This window comes from Phragmites australis, chromosome 4, assembly GCF_958298935.1.
Source record: "Phragmites australis chromosome 4, lpPhrAust1.1, whole genome shotgun sequence".
Lineage (NCBI taxonomy): Eukaryota > Viridiplantae > Streptophyta > Magnoliopsida > Poales > Poaceae > Phragmites > Phragmites australis.
In genome coordinates this window covers 7,270,920-7,278,020 of record NC_084924.1, presented here as the reverse complement: position 1 = coordinate 7,278,020, position 7,101 = coordinate 7,270,920, and the positions used below count along the sequence as shown (strand labels likewise).

Here is a 7,101-nt window from a genome sequence, read left to right as displayed (position 1 = left end):
ACGAAGGAGAGCATATGCGAGAACCATGGGAGGTAAGTTCATATTGTCCATGGCGCTCACCTGTGATCAGAGGCCTTCATGCCTATTCAGAGCGAAGTGTTGTCTTCACGGATTAATGTAGAGCAAAATGTGGTTGATAACGTATTGAAAGTCGATTGCAATGTAAAGAAAGGACATAAGAAAATGGATTTGAACTCTTAATTCTCATCGATCGGTGTGGAGTTTTAAACATGCTGAAAGGGTGCTCGTTCAAGAGGCATCCTTCCCGAACGGTTTCCAAACGGGTGTCTATTGCCCAACGGGCACGAGCAACCACCAGATAGCTATCGGCTGAGCAGCTGTCGAACAGTTGTCGGCGTTGGTCACTACTGTTTTCTAACAGTCAGAACCTGTAGTGTTGATAATAGTAGCAATATTTGAGCCCTCGGATCAAAGGTCTAAATGATGCATGTCAATGCTCGATCGCATGCCCTTGAATTGCTCCAATTTGCTACCACAAGCAATGCTCCTAGTTTTATAAGATGAATCTTTTTCCTAATGTGTAAGTTCTACCAACATCCAATGAAACGTCGCGATGATATCCATGCAAGCCTCTGTTGAGGAGCCTGGATTTTTCATATCGAAAGAAAGTGGATAAAGCGAAGAGAGGAAACTTTTTGACTCCTTGGCAATCCTCATTATCTGGCGAATCAGGAACGAGCACTACACCACATCAAATAATTTGAGGCAGCTATTCGAGGTAGACTAAACTTGTTATCCTCAAATTTGTGTCTTGAGGCAGACTGCATAGCCCCACAATGCCTACTTGTGGCAGACCAGTGCCTGTCTCAGCACATTTCAAGAATATGAGGCTGATCGTCAGCCTCAAATGCTTTACGGAGACAAATAACAAAACCATATTTAATGGTGGGCCCACCTACCAGTCGGCCCACCACCTCTCTTCCTTATCTTTTCTTCCTTATCTACTCTTTTTATGTTTTCATTACCTAGCTCCTGCCTGACTATTGTCTCTCCCTGATTCTCCGTCTGCAACATCCTTCGATCTGCCCACTTCGCCGGGTCCTCACGACCGGTGGTGGCCACCCACGACACCTCATGTCCTCCACTTTGTTCTTCCCTTCCATTAGCATCGTCGCCATCTGTATTGCCGTGGTCGGCAGTCACCCAAACTGAACATTGAAATGTATGAGATGTCACCTAGAGGAGGGTGAATAGGCGATTCATGAAATTTTAAAAACTTTGTAGCGGATTACTGAATCCGGATACTTCATTGGCTTCATCCTCCATAAGCTCATGAGCAAGAATCCTCCCAAGTACATCACTTGATGTGAGCCTCTTGTAATCCCTTCTCTCTCGGATAAGTGTGATCAAGGGATTTCTTGGTGCAAAGGCTCTAAGCAACCTCCTCACCACCTTGTGATCATCGAGCTCTTCACTTTCAAGCCCTCTAATTTTTTTCACCAACACCATCATTCGATCATACATGGCTTGGGGGGTTTCATCATCCTCTATAACGAATCTTCCCAACTTTCCTTCAAACAATTCTATCTTGGACTCTCTCACACTTGTAGTGCCTTCATATGAGACTTGGAGTGTATCCCAAATTTTTTTAGCCTCCTCAAGCCCATCCACTTTGTTGGATTCCTCGGGGCTCAAGGCACTAAGGAGAACGCTTGTTGCTTGAGTATTTCGATGGATTGCTTGCTCTTGTTCCGGTGTGAGTTCAATGTCTTCCGCTGGAAAGTCGAGACCTACACACACAATCTTCCAAATGCTCGGATGGATCGAGATTAGAAGCATCTTCATCTTGTGCCTCCAAGCGACGTAATGTGTCCATTAAAGAACAGCGCACGCCCGAAAGACACGGAGATGAAGTTGCTAGAAGGAGAATTCAATTTACTATAATCAAAACTAACTTTGACTCCCCTCCTATCTTTGGAGCCAAAAGTTGTTGAAGCATCGCCCAAATCCATGGGCCTTCTAGAGCCAACACCCGAAGTTTCACCCTTCAGACTCTTCGGGCTTTTCTCCCCGGATGCCGATATATTCAAATCCTCTAAGCGGTGAAGCCTTGTAAGAGGTTAGGCTCTGATACCAATTGAAATGTACGAGATGCCGCCTAGAGGGGTGGGGGTAGAATAGGCGATTTCTGAAATTTTAAAAACTTTGCAGCGGATTACTGAATCCGAATACTCCGGGTTAATCCGGAGACTCCGGGTTATACAAAATCCGGATACTCTGGTCTTATTTGGATAGTCCGGATTATACAGGAAATTGAAACTTATGAACTTTCAAGTAAATCTAAGTGATTCTATAAGTTACCACATGTTCTTAAAAGGTCTAAATACCTTATCACCAACAACTTACAGTCACACGCACACAAACAAGTAGATCGGAAAAATCCCCAAAGATTAACTAAAACAAGTAAATATGCAACAAAGTAAATGAGACAAGATTTTATTCCAAAAGTTCGACCACTTCACAAAGAGGTGCCTACGTCTCCGTTGAGGAGCTCACAAAGAGCCGAGTCTTTTTTCAACCCTTTCCTCTCCCAAACGACCACAAAGATCAAGCGAGTGTTTTTATTCAAATCAAAGAGGGTAATACAAACTTCTCGGGGCATTCCACAAACTTGGATGCTCTCCGGGTAACGCCTTGTCGTCTAGGTGCTCAAAGCTCCAAGAGAAAAAAATACGAATCGAAAGCTTGGCGATGACCTCAAGTGTTCAAGAGTGGATTTTTGCTTTCTAGCACTCAATCTCACTTCCCAAAACCTAATCTCAAATTTTGCACAAAGTAAAGCTCTAGAGGAGTTAGGAGGGCTATTGAATGGCTTTGAATATGTTTGTCCACGAGTTGGTTCAGCAGCCGCTCAAGAGGAGGGTTGTGGGGTACTTATAGCTCACTTAAAAAACTAGTCATTACAGTGTATTTTGAACTGATCCGAAGTATCCGGGTTCACCTGAAGACTCCGGATAACACATGGGAACGCTGGCAAAAACATTATCCGGAGCCTCTCCGAAGAGTCTAGAGACATCAGAACCCGAAGTATCCGGGTCAACCCGGAGACTCCGGGTTAAGCACTTAAGGCCTACCCAAGACTCTCTGACGGAGTCTCACTCGGAGACTCCGGCTACAAACAGAACTCCGAGTACCCGGGCTAACCCGGAGACTCCGGGTTAAACACTTAAGGCTAACCCGAGACTCTCTGGCGGAGTCTCACTCGGAGACTTCGGCCACAAATAAAACTCCAGAGTATTCGAGCAAACCCAGAGACTCCAAGTTGAGCTCTCACGCTCACACCGTAACTCTCTGCCAGAGTCTCAATCGAAGGCTCCGACCACATACCAGATATCGGAGTATCCAGGCTAACCCGGAGACTCCGGATTGAGCTTCTCAAACTCAAACTGAGACTCTTTACCGAAGAGGCTCCGACCATCTGAATAGAGTCTGGAGTATCCGGGTTCACCCAGAGACTTCGAGCTCAGACAACTAAACCTTTTTTCTGGTGTCCGTAGGTGATTGTGTCTCTCAACTTTTGATTCTAAAAAGATATTTTGAGCACTGAGACGCCTTTAAGACTATCAACACGTATCACTCTTGATAGTACGGCTATCCTTAACTCAAATTTAAAATAAAATGAATTAAAATCTATTAAGTAACTGTACATTATTTTTCTTTTCTTTTTATGAACATCAACATCTTTTAACTTAATCAATAGGACTTAAAACTTGTTCATAACTTTAGCAAACCCATTAAACCATTAATTATTTATCATCAATAAATCAAAACTCATATAAGAGACTAAATACACTTTCAAACACCACCACCGCCAGATCTGGCACCTTTGTCAGCTTACGCTTGGTCGGCAGCCACACCCGATCTCCCAATTCAGTGTCACTCCTCGTCCCTTGCCCAATCAAACCACCACAGCCTCTAACTTCACTACCCATCTGCCCATGAACCATCGCTCTGATCTACTGTCTCGGGGGCCTCCCTCACTGCCGGCAGCCTCCACTGACTTCCTGGTGCTCTCCGTATACACACTTCTGTTACCAGTATGAGTGGTCGCATCCTTCAAGATTGGTGCCGCCAAACCCTAACGGGCCCGCATCCATTCGTGATTTGCTTCATGAGTTGTTGCATAAGTTGTTTTTTTAATCTACTTCTGATGTCTATTGTCATAACATTTAACTCCATTTTGATTTCTAGTTGGATCTGATTCTGAGACATCTTGAGGAGTTTTGCATCAGGAAATTAGCATGAGCTCAGGTTATATTTCTTCCTTCTGCAACCTGTTATCAATTGGTAGAAAAGGATTATTTTGAATCTAGCATGAGTAGACTGGTAGCATTATGCATGGTATGGCAATTTGTTTTGTTGCAATTAAAAGTTGTGTATATCACTATTCCAGGAAAATTACTATGGAATTATTCTATGTGGTTTATCTGTTCTTCACTTTTAGTGTGTTCGTATGAAGAACAAGTAGTGATACATTCTAGAAAGAAATGACAAGTTTGAACCGTAGGTTGCAGTAAAGCACAAAAGCATACATTTATGAAGGTCTGAACTCCTAGCATCCTTGTGAAATGTATCTATGCTCTTCTGCTGTTTTCCTTTTTTAATCTACAAGTGGAACATGGATTCACATAATTTTTTGCACTAAGTCCTTACATTTTGGAATTTTTTATAAGATTCATTGAGTGCACTAAATCAGCATTCAATTTGAGATCACAGATCGCAGTTAACATCCATGGATTTTATCTGATTTTTGGAGCTTGTAATGCCCATGACCTTGAGGTCATCTACAAAGTGTCCTTAGATTTGATCTATTTTTTGCAGCTTGTAATGCCCACAACCTTGAGCTCTCTTCTCTGCTGAGAGTTGCCACTTGTGCATAAACCACCAGGATAGTCACAAAATGAGTGTATGAAGTTCTAGATAGAGCTTGTGATCTACATCGTGATTGTTTTCATTTCTCAACATAAAATAAGTTAGTTTAACACCCATGTAAATGTTTGGTTATTATTCAAAGTATGCACAAATGACTAGAAACTTGGAGTCCAATATTTGCTACATGACACTGATTCATTATACTATTATTTATTGTTGTTTTAGTTCACGTAGGACTTTATAGATTTTCAATTACCCTAACACATTTACAGATCTTACTATGAGCCTCACTATTTTGCAGCGTGACACCATTTGTTTCGGAGTTCAGCCATTCTAGTATGGAAATGATTGGCATCTAAGTCATGGCTACCAAGGAAAGCTTTACATACCCCCATGTCAACAAATTTTAGTTTGTGTGTAGGTTCACATTTTTTCTTTGTATAGATCTATAACTTTATATACTTTGTGAATGTAGAAAAAAAGATAGGGTAAGCCAAATCTCTTAGCTGTATAGCTTCAGATTCTAGATTTTTTAATCTGATCAAACCTAACTATAAGAAATCTTGAATCTTGCAGCTGATCAAACCTAGCTCTAAGAATTCTTGGAGCTGATCAAACCTAGCTCTAAGAAATTTTGGATCTTAGAGCTGGTCAAACCTAGCTCTAACAAATCTTAGATCTAAAGCTGTAAGTGGATTGAGGGTATTTAGTTGAGCCATCTGATTTTTATTTTAAACTGAAAATAAAAGTTTAAAATATTTTATTTTATCATATAAACTCTGGATCCAGCATGTATCTCGGAGCTAAAGCTGTACCAAACAAGCTATATATATGTTGTCTTTTTGCATAAGAAAGTGTTGTTGTAACATATGAAGTGTACTTGTGCAGAGATTAATATAAATTTTCATTTAAATTATGGACCATGTGCGTAATCATTATGATTATTTGATATGAATTTGTCATTATAATATAATGCTACCTATTACTGTACATTAGAATTTGAGGCCGCTTATAATTGCCTCACAGTGGTTATGAGGTAGCTTGCTAGCCTCAACGTGATACAGTGTACTGAAGCAAGCTTCATGCCTAAGCAGATTATGAGGTAGATAGCTCAGCCTCGGATCATCTATTTTAAGACTAATTTTACTGGCTGTCTCAGAAGACCCCTTTTGAGGTAAGGGTATTTGAGGTCAGCAATGTCTACCTAAATATCTTTTCTGAGACTGATTTTGATAGCTTTTGGGGCTGAATATCCTGCCTCTGTTTTTCCGCTGTGTTGTAGTGGAGAGGAATGCAAGGGTGTTCAGAAGAACGACGCTCATGGCGCACCTCTGGTACCTGCTCGAACCATTAGACTAACTTCGAGCGATTCTCTTCAGGGGTTAGATTTTCGTTGTGAAGAAATTTTCTTTCCTTCAGCGTTTTAACGGTTTTTCTTCACGGTTCTCGTTATGAAAGGATTTTCAGGTCATTCTTTTCAAGACGTGATTCTCTCTCTTTTCCTTTCGCGATTCCCCTCAAAGAGAAGTTGTTGAAGATGAAAGAAAATAAAGAGAATAAAAACAGAGAAGGGAATTGAAAAGGAAACGAAAAAAAATATGATTAGAGATGATCTTACAACGAATACGGACGTGCCCAGCCGGACCGCATGTTTGTGAAGAGATCACTGGACAGTGCCACAGTGGCTAGCTAGCCTCGCCAAGAGTACTATTTTTTTTTTAATTTAAAGGTGCTTAACCTAGCTTCTTTTCTTCGACAAAAATAGTTAACGAAAACTAGCATCCAGCGTATATACTTCGATCGACCACGTCGGCAGAAAAAAACACACGGAACTTTCATTGAAAACTCACGCCATTTGGCACAGAGTTTCACGAACAATTTCGTCGAAATCTTGAGGAAACTACGTACCGCTGAAACTCCAAACGGAATTTGACTCACGCCTGCAGATGGCCAATTCATTTCGCTTCTGCCATTTGATGCAACTCCAAGGCTCGTTTCGCAGCCGGCGCCGTGCTCTACGGAGGCAACTCCCACATCGTCTAGTGCAGAAGCGCGCACGTACGTACCGACCAATTCCGTGTTTGACATACAATCCCCAAACTGAAACCGCATAAGATACCAGTTGACTATCAAGCGAATTTTGCACGAAAATTCACTGCAGTTAGCACGAAAAACCTTACACGCGTGCATTCGTGCCACTGGCTCGAT

At 41.7% G+C, this 7,101-nt stretch overlaps 1 long non-coding RNA gene across 1 annotated transcript; it reads left to right on the top strand.

Moving 5' to 3' along the window:
- Positions 1-3,907: 3,907 nt before the first annotated feature.
- On the top strand, positions 3,908-5,314 carry LOC133914145 (uncharacterized). The gene is made up of 3 exons (XR_009909177.1): positions 3,908-4,028; positions 4,213-4,272; positions 5,195-5,314. It is a non-coding gene; the product is annotated as an uncharacterized LOC133914145 (long non-coding RNA).
- The last annotated feature ends 1,787 nt before the right edge of the window (positions 5,315-7,101 follow it).